The 13,096-nt window shown below is 34.3% G+C and overlaps 1 protein-coding gene across 12 annotated transcripts in view; it reads right to left on the minus strand.

Moving 5' to 3' along the window:
• The window catches only part of KDM4C (lysine demethylase 4C), a 437,501-nt gene that overhangs the window by 49,132 nt on the left and 375,273 nt on the right, over positions 1-13,096 (minus strand). The gene's annotated exons all lie outside the window — the stretch shown is intronic.

The following is a 13,096-nucleotide window of genomic DNA, read 5'->3' on the forward strand; positions in this document are numbered from 1 at the left end:
GAAACAGAGAAAAGGAAAGAGAATCTATCAATAAATCTTATTATACACTCACTGTGTATAAGGCATTGTGCAAAACACTAGGGAATAACAAAGACAAAAATTAAAATAGTCCCTGCTAGCAAGTAGTTTACATTTTGTCAAATCATTTTTTTAAATCTATTTCTATGACAAAGATGTTTTGAGATTTTTTTTAAGACTGTTTCCCTATGTCCCCCTATCTTAAAGTGTTGTAGCTACTCAAAATCTCACTTGTGATCAGTCTTACAATGCTCCCCAATAACAGGAATTATAGATATGTGTTAGTATACCTGCAGAAAAAAAATTTTAAGGTGTTCAATAAAGCTGAGTTAATAGGGTAGAGAATTCATGATCTGGACTAGGAAAGCTTTAATCTAGAATAGTTTTATGTTGAAATTATTAATTAATTAAAACAATAACAATTATTCTGGAGGTGATTCCTTATCACAACATGAAGGTAACCTTTGTCCCTCGTGAATTCTTTATGTTTTTGAAATACAAGGCCTGAAAAGTCTTATTAAGATGGAATGACTCTGAATTGGGGTTGAAAGATAAACTGTTATCTAAGACCTTGCTATTTAAAGGTGAAATAACTCATCATCCAGAGAGCTAGCCTTAGCATCCCAAGGAGATCTGCTGTGATGTGGGAGGGCATGCACACTACTGAAGTCACAGAAAGCAAGACTACTATCTAAAAGATCGTTTAAAGCATGGAGTTTTCTCCTCTGGGGATTGGCATTCCCAAGGCTGCAGGGAGGACACAGGCGGTCACTGTTTATTGGCGACCAAGAGAACAGATGATGAAATATACACACATGACTTGAAAAAATGTATCTGTTATCATGCAGCAGATGCATCCCCAAGATGTTTTCTACATACACAGTGGATTCTGTCATCTGGAGGAATGAAATCAAAAGTGTCTGACCAGGCTAATAAGCCAAGAGGCTCCCTCTCCCCAAATTGCCTTTCACATTCTTCCTAAGCTGGGGACAAGGAGCTGTAAATTATTTCCTATTGGTTCCTGCGTTGGCTAGGTAAATACAGTAGGCCTATGGCTGCAGCTGGGCATGCAAACTTTTTGCCAAAAGAAGATACTAGTAAGCCTGGAGTGATTTAAATGCTATGCCTTTTTGAGAACAAATGTTGTGAATTAGAAATGTTTAGTGAAACAGCTTGAAGATACTGGATGACAGATGCCAAACCAATTACCCAATTTCCTTCTTTTTCCCCCTTTAAAAAGTCTCTAACCTTACAACGGATAAAAAATGGCCACTATATAACAAATACCAATAGCTAGCAATGTCTTCAAAATTATGAAACCTGTGCATTTGTAAATTTAAAAAAAAAAAAAAAAAAAGCACCAATGGCTTTGAGTTAGTCCATGTTAATTCCTCAACTTAGTAGTATTTCCTTCAAAATGATATTCCTCTTTGGGAGATTTTCACATTGACCTAAGAATTACAGTATAACTGTTGTCTCCAATCTAGGTCATTTCTCTTTTCCAGCATATACTTTATTAAAATTGTCATTCATTAGATATTTATTGCATCTGAATATACCTGCTTATGATTTAAATAAAGCATATGATAATTTAGTTCTAGTTTTATTAAATTGTCCTTTCTCTAAATTCCATAAAACTATGACACACCCATTAATTGACTTTGGAAAATTATGGCAGTGATGCAGTGTAAATCAACTTGATACGTTGCTATATGAATACTTGCATGGTATGTATTTTTTTAAAAGTCATTATGAAATAAATGTGTTGTATTAAGTGCTGGAAAGATATAAAACTTACTTTCAAAGAGTTTACAGTCTAGCAACAGAAGATAGAAAATAGGCCATATATATTACGCTAACACACAATGCTACATGGCAGTTACACTAGAGAGTTACAAAAGAAAGGACTAACTGAAGTCTGAAGCTGAGGGTCCTTACTGACCTAAGGCAGAGCTCCTTAAATTTTTTTCACTCATGATCCCTTTTTGCTCGAGCAATTTTTTATGTGACCCCAGCTATATATTAATCATGTTCAAGACCTCAATATTCAGGGATGATACCCCATATGGGGTCATGAACTACAGTTTATGAACCTGAGATCTAGAGGATAAGAGAAGACTTTATGGGGAAGGTGGTATTAATTAAATTGGAAATTTCATCCTAGCCTAAGTATAACCATATGTATTCCTTTTTTTTTTTGGTTGTTGATCCAACATATTTTGATTGCACTTTATCAAAAGCTCTACTGCTGTAAACATCTTTGTATATGCACATATAAATGTTTGTGTGTATGTACATATATATACATATACACATATATAAATGCTACTTACTTCTTTGTTGTGTACAATCCCATAAGTAAAATATAAATTTTGAAAAAAGACTAATTTTTCCTTCAATATCCCAAATTATTTTCCAGAATAGATGACTCCAATCACCACTCCAATAACAGTGATTTGACAAACCTTGTCTTAGTCTTCCCACAACCACCACACAATACATTATCCTATCTTTAAAATGGGCATGAAGTATAACTTACAATGTTTTAACTTTAATTTATGATTATGTTTTAAACATTTTTAGGTGGTTATTGGCAATCTTTTCTTTTGAAAAGTAGTCATATCCTTTGACTATACTTGTCTATTAAGGAAAGGCTAATAATAAATTTATGTGAATTCCTCATATATTTTGTGTATTTGACTTTTATTAAATATAAAAATCAAATGTTTTTTCTTCAAATTTCATTTTTCTATTCATTCTTACTATATTTCTAACAAATGCATTTTAATATTATATAATTGGGATGGTGTAGCTATAGCTATGCCATAGCTATAACTATAAAAATTCTAACCTTCCATTCTCCTCTTAATTTTGTTAGGGGGATGATATTCTATATCTCAGATCACAGAATTATAGATTTAGAGCTGAAAGGACCTGAATGGTCATACAATTCAACCAGGGAGCTATTAAATGTCTGAGGCAGAATTTGAACTTAGATCTTACTGATTCAAAGACCAGTCCACTCAGCCATTTGACTTTGAATAAATGAGTTTGGAATCACACATTCTAGTAATGGTTAAATTCTAAGGTGAAGAACTCTTAGGAGGAAATTGCCCTTGGGAAGAGAAAAGCACTTGAACTTCAAATGGTTAGAAAAGTTTGAGTTCCCATGCTGGACTGCTCTGGAACTACATCAAAACTACATCAAGACATAACTATGAAAATTTTAACAAAATAAAGATTGTAATACAACATAGATAATGTAAATTGGTGGTTTGTAAGCCAGCTACATGGATCTATTTCTATTTGGATTTGACACCACAAATGTAGAAAGCAGTTTCCCTGGAGCATCAGTAGGTGATAGCAGCATCTGCATTTGGAGCTAAGAGTCACACTGATCACAAATTAAATACAGTGAGGAAAGCAGAGGTCATGAAGTTTGGTACCCAGCAGAATATTATACATCTAAGGGGAAGTTCATGAGAACTCCAAGAATGGAGAAAAGTACTGAAATAATTTACAAGCTGTAAGTTTACCTTTTGGCTAAATGTTCTAAGTTTGACAGAACTGTCCTTGGGAATATTGTGTGACTGACTTTCTTTGTGTGTGTATGTGTGTTGTGGGGGGAAGAGATATTTCTGTAACAATTATCAGACTTAGAGGCAGTTAGTAAATTAACTCTGGTTCATAATCAATGGAGAAGTCATTAATGGGACTTGAGTTATAGAACTAGAAACCTTAGACCTTCAGTGTTAACACTAGAACCCTGAGAAGGAATAGTCATCTATTGTCTAGGAACACAGCTTATCAAAGCATCTGGTTAAGTAGTTCTGGAAGAATGATTACACTGAAGTAATTCATTTATTAAACCATCTAGATCGCGTAAATTTTTTCCTTTAGAAGTTCATTTATGTTGCTTGCTCAATTAGATAGTTTAGAGTCTATTTCCTATTTTGTCAATTTAGATAATTACAGTTTTTTAGTTGTGTATTCATTTCATTTTCAGATTTGTTGGCATATAATTGGTATAGTAGAGCCTGGAATTTTACTTTCTATATTCAGCAATTTTCTCTTCTCTTTTAAGATCTCAATAATTTACTTTTTTCTGTTTCTTTATAATTAATTAAATTAGCTAATGGTTTGTCAGTTTCATTTTTTAAAAAGAAAACCAATGTATTGGTTCAGTAGACTTTTGGGTTTCGGTTCTCTTAAACTTTAACTTACAAAATATTCTAATTTTATGCTTAGTTACGAATTAATGTTGCCTCTAGTTTTTTAGCTGAATGCTTTCTATTTATTGGTGTTTTCTTTCTTGCTTTTGTTAATAAAAGTATAGCAAGACAAATTTCTCTCTGAGGATCACTTTAGATTCATTCTATATATTTTATTTCATTATTATAAATATCTGTGATTTATTCTTTGATTCATTCTTTAAGATACTATTAGTCTCCATATATGTGGCAACCATTCATATTTCCTTTATAATTTTTACCATATTGTGATCTATGTACTATTTCTCCCTTTCTGTGCTTATTTATACATTCTTTACATCCTGCCACATGACCAGATTTTTTGTAAAAACAATACAATATTTTTAAAATAAGCATAGTCCTTATGATCCTTAATCTCTAATTATGATTCCATAATCAAATATATATCATATATAATTTTTCTAATATTTTGGTGAGATCCTTAATGGCATTTTTATACATCTATTAGAACTAAATCTAAAGGAGGCACACTGCCATCACCTGTGATTATTGTCTTGTCATCTGGGTCTTCTCATAAATCAGTGAACTTTTCCTTTAACTACAGTTAGTTCTGCTATCGTATGAGCCAGAACTCTGGAGAAGCATACTTAAAACAAAGTGTAAACCCAAAGGAATTCATAATACAATGGTTATCTAGTTTAGTATGGTGATTAATAGTTCTCTAGTTCAGTACATGTATGTAGTACTTAATATAATTCTACAAGACTGACAACTATTCTGCAAGATTCACACCTATGATGATGTAATTATAATAGAGTATATAAGAACCAACAAGGACTGGACAAGAGACATTCAATCCATCTCCCACCACTATGGTGGCTGGCCTGTCCTCCTTCATTTCTCCACTGAAACCAAGTCCTGTCTGAAGGCCCTCCTTAAAGCTAGCGGAGTTCCAACTGGAGACAGACTGTGAAGGAGATAATAAAGAATTTGGACTTTATCCCTAGCTATTATGGTGATTACTCAGGCTGGCCCAAGGACCTCCAGAAAGTTAACTGGAACACTACACGCTATAATACTTATTTTGAAAACTTGAAGCTGTTCTGATGTAATTTATATATTAGGGAATAATTTGAGCATAAAATCACATTTTGTTTGCATGATTTCATTCCAAAAAGCCCAATAATATAGAAAATATACCACTTTACAATAGTTGATAAGCTTCCAATCTTCTCCCACTTCCAACAAGCAAAATTCATGTCTTTTCCAAGGCAAAGCCTCATATTTATTATATATTTTTAGGTGCCACAACAGCTATAGACAGAGGAAGGCAGTTTTGTTCTGTAGTCATGTACTCTAACCCCAAAATACCCCACCATTCCTGGATTTGAAGGCCCTGCAGAGGCAGCTCTAACTCCTAGCAACTGACTGGATTTTGGGTAGAGCAGCAACCCAAGGCCAGGGACACCACTACTATTTGTTGTAGCATTTTTGTATTTGATATTCATTATCTATATCAATTCCTTATTTATCTCTCTTGAACATCTCTTTTTAATACTGCTTGATTACCATTTCTTTCTTTCTGATTCAAATGAAGCATGATAGATTCAGCTTCAAACCCTCAAATTTACTCTTTATGTTTTAAGGTATATATTATATATAGAAACTTGATGGATTTTGTTTTAGAATTCATCCTACTACTCTGTATAGTAGGTAAATTTATCCCATTCACATTCATTATGATTCTGTTTTCTTCTCCAACAAATATTAATATAATCACTGTTCTTTGGGATAAAAATAGAAAGAAATTAATACCAAGAATTTGCTCTTTGTATTCACAATCACACAGATTTAAAACTTAAAGGGATCTCCAGATGATTGAACCTAACAGGAGGCACAGAGAGATTATGTGACTTCTGAATTCCAACAAGTAGTACAGCTTTGGATAATATGATTCCACTCTCCTTTCTCCCTTACCTTTCTAGTTGACCTCATCACTCAATTGAAACTGCCCTTTCCAAAGATATTGATAACTTTTAATTGTCAAATTTGACAGTCTTTTCCTAGCATTAATTCTTCTTAATCCATCTGCCAAATTTGAGCTTTTGAACTGAGAAGGAGCAGTCAGATAGAGAGGAGGAGAACAATGACAGAGTCATCCCTCCTTTGGGTTCTTTTTATGGTACTATTCTCTCCTGATTCTCCTCCTTCCCATTTGATTGCTCCTTCTTAGTCTCTAGTGATCCTGAGTGATCTAGTAATCAGGGTGTTACCCTAAGATTTTGACCTGAGCCTTTCTGCCTTCTTTGATTACATCAACTCTCATGGGGGTTTATAACTTCTACAATCTGTATTTCCCAATCCCTTGAATTCACACTATCAATTTCAAACTCAATGCCCTGGAGACATCTTAAACAGACTTTATTAGTTTCCCCCCCAAATATCCCTTTCTTAACTGTTCTTATTTCTGCCAAAAGCATCACCATCATTCCAATGTTTGTAATTTAAGGATTACCATGGACTCCTTGCCCCCTCCAATTTGTTGCCAGATCTTGCCAATACCTTTTGTATATGACAACTACCATCCGTTTACACAGCTCCCTACACCTTCATCTTTTCCCTAGATTTTTGCATTCTTCTAGTTAACTTCCTTGTCTCAAGTTTCTTGCTGTTCCAGTCCATTTTACATATGCTGCCAAAATAATTTTCCTTAAGCACAGATCTGACCGTATGATTCTCCTATCAATTCAACTAAAGGTTTCCCTTTACCCTTAAAATAAAATATAAACTCCTCTACTTAGTTTTTAAATTCCCACACAATACGGCCTCTACCTATCTTTCTAGCCTCACTAGACACTATACTTCTTCTTTTACTCTGCAATCTAACCAAAGTAGCCCACCTTCTGTTTCTTACTCAAGACTCTCCGGTCTCCAAATTCTTTGTAGTGACCAATTACCCAGCCTGAAATGCATTCCTACCTTATCTAAGTCTCATAATTCTCCTCTTCCTTTAAGATGCATCTTTTGTTTGAAACCTTTCCGGATGTCAATCACAACTTCCCTTGATAATATTTCAGTTTGCCTTGCATTCAACAACTTACTTTGTATATATTTGTATTTATTTTTTACTTTGTGTATTTTATTTTTTGCTTAAAATGCAAGCTCATTAAGCTCATAGAGTGTGGAAATTGTTTCATTCTTTGTATTTGTATCCTCAGTGCCTAACATAGTGATTAGCAAGTATGAGATGCTTAATCCATACTTGATTAATATCACAAACACCATTTATTATTTACTCTTTTTTTAAGACTTCCTCTTTCTGACATGACATCCTCCTCCTCTGTGTTTAAATGAGTGTACGTGAAGAAGCCCAATAAACAACACAAAGTTTCTTCTTTCTTCTCTTTTCTTGAATACTTTTTTTTGAACTCTCAGGTTAAGAATTTGTCCAGATTTTTTTCATGACCTCTAAACTAGGTCTAATTTTCAAGGAGTTGCCATCTTTTATGATAAAAGCATCACAAGTCTTATCCTTTCAAGCTATGGTGTCTTTTGCCTTGTCTGTCAAAATTGTGCATAGCTCTGATTTTGGTAAAAAGGAATGTTCGGAAGTCATTAAATCTTTCTGAAATCCATTTTGTTTTTCTTGTAGAATTATGCTCTAACTTTCAGGATTAATTAATCTTGAGTGTAAGCCATAACAGGATGTACTTCCCTTCTACTCAGTATGCCTGTTTGTCTAGCTATAATATATCCTTCTACAATCTTAATGAATTATAAAATGGATTGTGCACAGGAGTTTTGCTTTCACTTTTTACTGTCATGACCATGATGTTTATCAAGAAATTATTCATTTGGAGAGCATTTTCATTAGATGTTAGGAACAGAGAGATGAATGGACTCCAACCCAAAGAATAAATCCCTCAAACATAATATATATTGGGAATCATGGCATCTGAAAACTCTATTTCTAGATAACTTTGATATGAGATTTATTTCAACTGATGACCTAAGGATTCAATTGAGCTGCTGTCTACTCACTGATTTTACTACCTCAGTAAAAAATAACTTTACTAATTATTTAAATAATTATTTCCTGAAATATATTGCGATCAACCTTTTTGTTTGCTCATTTTTTTCCCCCCTAGAAATCAGTAGTTCTTTGAACTCTATTCTCCAGGTCAATTTTTGTAGATATTTCATCTGCTTTAAATTTTTGCCTTCAACATTCCTCTACTATATGCTGTATCACTAAATTTTTGAACTATTGTTCTTCATTATATTTTGCAGAATATTTATTGCTTTACTGAGGTTTCTGAATCTTCTGTCCTATTCCACCAATTTTCCTTTCAGAGTTATCTATGAAGAGCTCCTATTTCTTTTTATATCCAAATATTAATAGATAATTTAGTTCATGAAAGATCTCTTGGGGTACTAGATGGCACAGAAAGCAGACGCTTTAGTTAGGAGGGCCTGAGTTCAAATCCAGCCTCAGATACTTAATATTTACAAATTCTGTAACCCTAGGCAAATCAATTAATCCTGATTTTCTCTCTCTCTCTCTCTCTCACACACACACACACACACACACACACACACACATACACACACACTAAAATCTCTTGTAGCAAAGTAAAACAATTAAATAAAACTAATAATACAATGGCCTCATCTAAGAGTGAAACATTTTACCTTTGTTTTTAATAAATATACAAAGTACAGAAAAATACATTCCCTCAATAGAGTACTCTCATCCTCTTTCTCTCTCTAAAAACACACATATAGATAAGCAGACATACATACACATATATACATAATCTTATACTCTAAATCTATCACCTCTTTATAATAGATAGCCATTGTTTTGATAATAGGTTTTGAAGTTATTTGTCTTTATAGAGTTATATCAAATTTGTTTCTAGTCTGCCCATTTTATTCTACATTTGGAAGTCCTAAGAATTATTGATTTTTATAATATTGATGTTTTAGCATAAACTGTTCTTCTGGAGAACAAATCTGAGAAGATGGCAGGAATAAGTCAGAAAATTTCAAACTCTCCAGATTTCCCCCACAAACAAAGCAAATTCATGGCTCAGGGCAAACACAGACTAGTGAAAAATCAAGAAAAGTTGAAGCAGAGTAGGTGTCCTTCTCCTACAACGCAAAAAGATTTGAAGAAAGACCCCAGGCCAGGATTAAGCCATGTGAAATGCAAACCTCTCCAAGCAAAAAACCTCAAGGGAGGCCCCTGGGGCTAGCTGGGTTTGGCCAGAACCTCAGCAGGAACCACAGAAACTTTCACCTGCCAGGTTGTGTGAGTCTGGGGGTCTGAGTCCAAGAAGACTGAGGGAACCTCAAGCCCAGCTATGCTGATGAGATGCTGCCCTGGGGAAAAAGGAACCAGGGCACCAGGTGGGTACAGAAGCAGAGGGGCAAAAAGGCCGCTAGCTGAGAGCACTGGCAGGAGGATGGAGCTCTTGGTTTTGGGTTCCTGGTCAGAGGGGAAGTTGATACACACACACACACACACACACACACACACCAAGGAACTGAAAAGATCACAAGAGGAAAATATATAATTTTAATTACATAAAATTAAAAAAGGTTTGTGCATACAAATCTAATAAAGCTAAAAATTAAAAAGAAAAAATTAACTGAGAAAAATCTTTGCAGCAAGCTTTTCTGATAAAGGTCTAATTCCCACTGCCATATATATGGCAGTGATTCAAATTTATTAGAAAAAGAGTCATTTCCCTAATGGATAAATAACTAAGGAAATAAAGAGATCTGAAGGGAAAAAACCCAGACTATCTGCCTTCATATGAAAAAGTGCTCCAAATCATTACTCATCAAAGCAATGCAAATCAAAGCTATTTGAAATTCCTTCTTAAAGAAAGCCAAAAATGACCCTAGAAAGAGTAATTTCCTAAATGCTGTACAACCTATGGGAAAATAAACACACTTCATTCTTTATGTCTTTACTTCTCTTATTCTGCCTTTCAAGAACTCTCAGCAGCTAAATAGTGCAGTGGAGAGATTTTCATATTTGAAGTTGGGAGCATTTGAGTTGCATACCTCAGATACTTGCTAGCTCCTGAGCAAGTCATTTAATTTCTCTCAGCCTCAGTTTCCTCATCTGTAAAATGGGAATAACAATAACACCTACTTCAAACAATCAAGATAATTTATATAAAGTACTAGATAAATGCTAACTATTTATCATACACATACACACACATACACATGTATATAATTATCATCCTGTTCTCTGTTCTGAGATTCTAATTTTAGTTGCAGAATTATTTCCTTATGGCAATCCTGTGTCAAGCAAATCTGTCAGCACCATTTTTTTCCCCACAGCATGTATGCTAACATTATTTTTTTGGTAATTCTAGTAATATTTCAAAGCCTCTCATTATTATCATATTTGTTTTAAAGATCTGTGAAGTTACTATATTGTAATTGTTTGGAGATACCACAAATTGTACCCAAATAAGATGATGAATTTAATCAATAAATGTTGTATGTATTTGTTCCATGTACTAGCTACTCACCATAGCTTTCCCTCTTCTCAAGTTTCCCTCTTCTTTGAAGTAAAAGAATATTGAAATTAGATGAATTAATAAATCTCCATTGGCCTCCAAATAATAAAAGGGAGAGCCAATTAATGTGGCAAACTTCACCGTCTTATTTTTACAGAAATGCCACACCACCTCACTTTCAGCAACTCCCACCCTGATCAGTCAAGATACAACATCAATGCAAAACCCCCCACCAGCAAAACGATTACAATTTGCCTAAAGCTCAGAGATTTTCATCATTTTTGGGGGGGGAATAAAGTATTTTAAAATTAAAATATGTACATTTTTTACACTTAATACTGCTTCACACTTATTAGACTACAATATAAACATAACTTTTATATGCACTGAGAAACCAAAATTTTCATGTGACTTTTTTTTTTCCAGCAATCTGGAAACAAATTACAATATCTCTGAGGTTTGCCTATGTATCATCATTTTATTAGAAACTTGTCTTGGTTTTGTCTGTCTAGCTTTCCTATTAGCTCTGCCATGGGGGGTTTTTATGTATATTTTGTGTGTTTTTACTAAGGAGATTTCCTTGTGAGACATTCTTTTCTCTTTTTTAACTGTTGTTTTACCTGTGTAATACATTTCCAACTACTTCTCAATGTTGAAGGGGATCTTAGGCTCTCCACAACACATTGTGCATTTCTCTTTTGCTCTTCTTGTCTCTCTCTCTCTTACTCTCTGCCATCTTGTGAGAAACCTCTTACAATTTCTTCAAATATATTTGATCTATACATGAAGCAGGTATGGGGGTGTACAAAATTTTGAGGTATAAGTTTATCCTGATTACCTGCCTGTTCCTACTAAATTCTCTGTGGATGAAATTTGTCTGGCTACCACTCTGGATGTCTATCTTCAAAAACAAAAAGTTGTCTCTGAACAATCTCAGGATCCCTCTTCTGTCCATGTGATACCTGCTAGGAGAACTCAAAATCAACAGATGTTTCATCACTGACTGATGAAGTCTGGAAAAAACTGGTGGTGTGTGCTCTTCTTGTTTGAATAAGATCTTAGTCACATGCTCATGGTTAATGTGGGGATGTGTGGAGGTTTTTGGGAATAGGTTAAAAATGGTTTTCAGATGATCAAGCTGAAGCAGGAAGGAACTAAGAACCTAGCTAATGTGATAGGGTGGGAAGAGCAGTGGATTTGGAATTTAAAAAAACCTAGGTTTCAATCCCACTTTGACCACTTGCCACCTTCAGTAAGTCACAACCTCTAAAGATCTTACTTTAATCATTTTGAAAATGAGTTGGACAAGATTGGACAATTTACACTTAGGAGGAACCTATGAGGAAGAATAGAGCTTGAGGGGAGGCAGAAGACAAAGAAAAAAGGAAAAATCATGTTCAGTTTTTACCTAGGAAAGAGCCATAATACAAATGATTTTCGCTGCGCTGAGAAAAGAGTGAAATGAAAGGGGATTAAATGGGGAAATTTACAGGGTCTTGAAGGAAACAGTGGTAGTGGAATATGTAGTAGGCACAGTCTTGATCAGAAAAATTCTGTGTCCAGATCACAAACATTTTCTTCCTGTTGAGGACAAGAAATTTATGTGCTTTGGTTGGAGATGGCCAGAAAACAAATTAAGTATACAACCTTCATAAAAATAAAAATTCTCCTAAGCCTCAAGCATGACCATTTCATGGGGAACATAAGGGAAAAGAACTCTTCTGATAGGACTTTTGATTTATTTATGCAGGAAAACTTATTGACAAGCACAACCTATAACTGATTATAGGCTGTAGAAAATATTTCCTGTCAGAAAAGTCTAAGAGCCTATTGATGTTAAGAATGTCATTTCTGATCAGAAAAGACAGTCGTTATTGCAAGAGGTGCTATCAGATTAAAGGGATGGCTATGGTATTTCCAAGATTAGTGTGCAGCCTCTGCTTCTTTAAGCAGTTTTCTTTAGTGCATGCTAAACAGAGGTGAGCTAACCACAGTAGAAAAATTACTTTTTTTAAAAGATTACTTTTTAAAAAGGAGTTTTCTTGGGGATATCAGCAAAGTATAACCACGAACATTTCTTTGGAATTATGTGACTGAAAGAACAAAAGTTTTAGGAAAGGAGGAGGCAGACCAAAGTGGATTTAAGTTTTGATTCTAACAAGTGACAAAGGCAAACCCTGAAAACTGCTGTGCTTTGGTGAGGAAAGTATTTAAAAGCCTTTAGAAATGTAATCATGATCAAATCATCATGGTTATCAGGACTTACCTGCTGTGAGAACAAACACTAAAAGAAACAGATTTGAAAAAAGAAAAGCTGTGGGTCAC

Source organism: Sarcophilus harrisii, chromosome 1 (genome assembly GCF_902635505.1).
Source record: "Sarcophilus harrisii chromosome 1, mSarHar1.11, whole genome shotgun sequence".
Taxonomy (NCBI): Eukaryota; Metazoa; Chordata; class Mammalia; order Dasyuromorphia; family Dasyuridae; genus Sarcophilus; species Sarcophilus harrisii.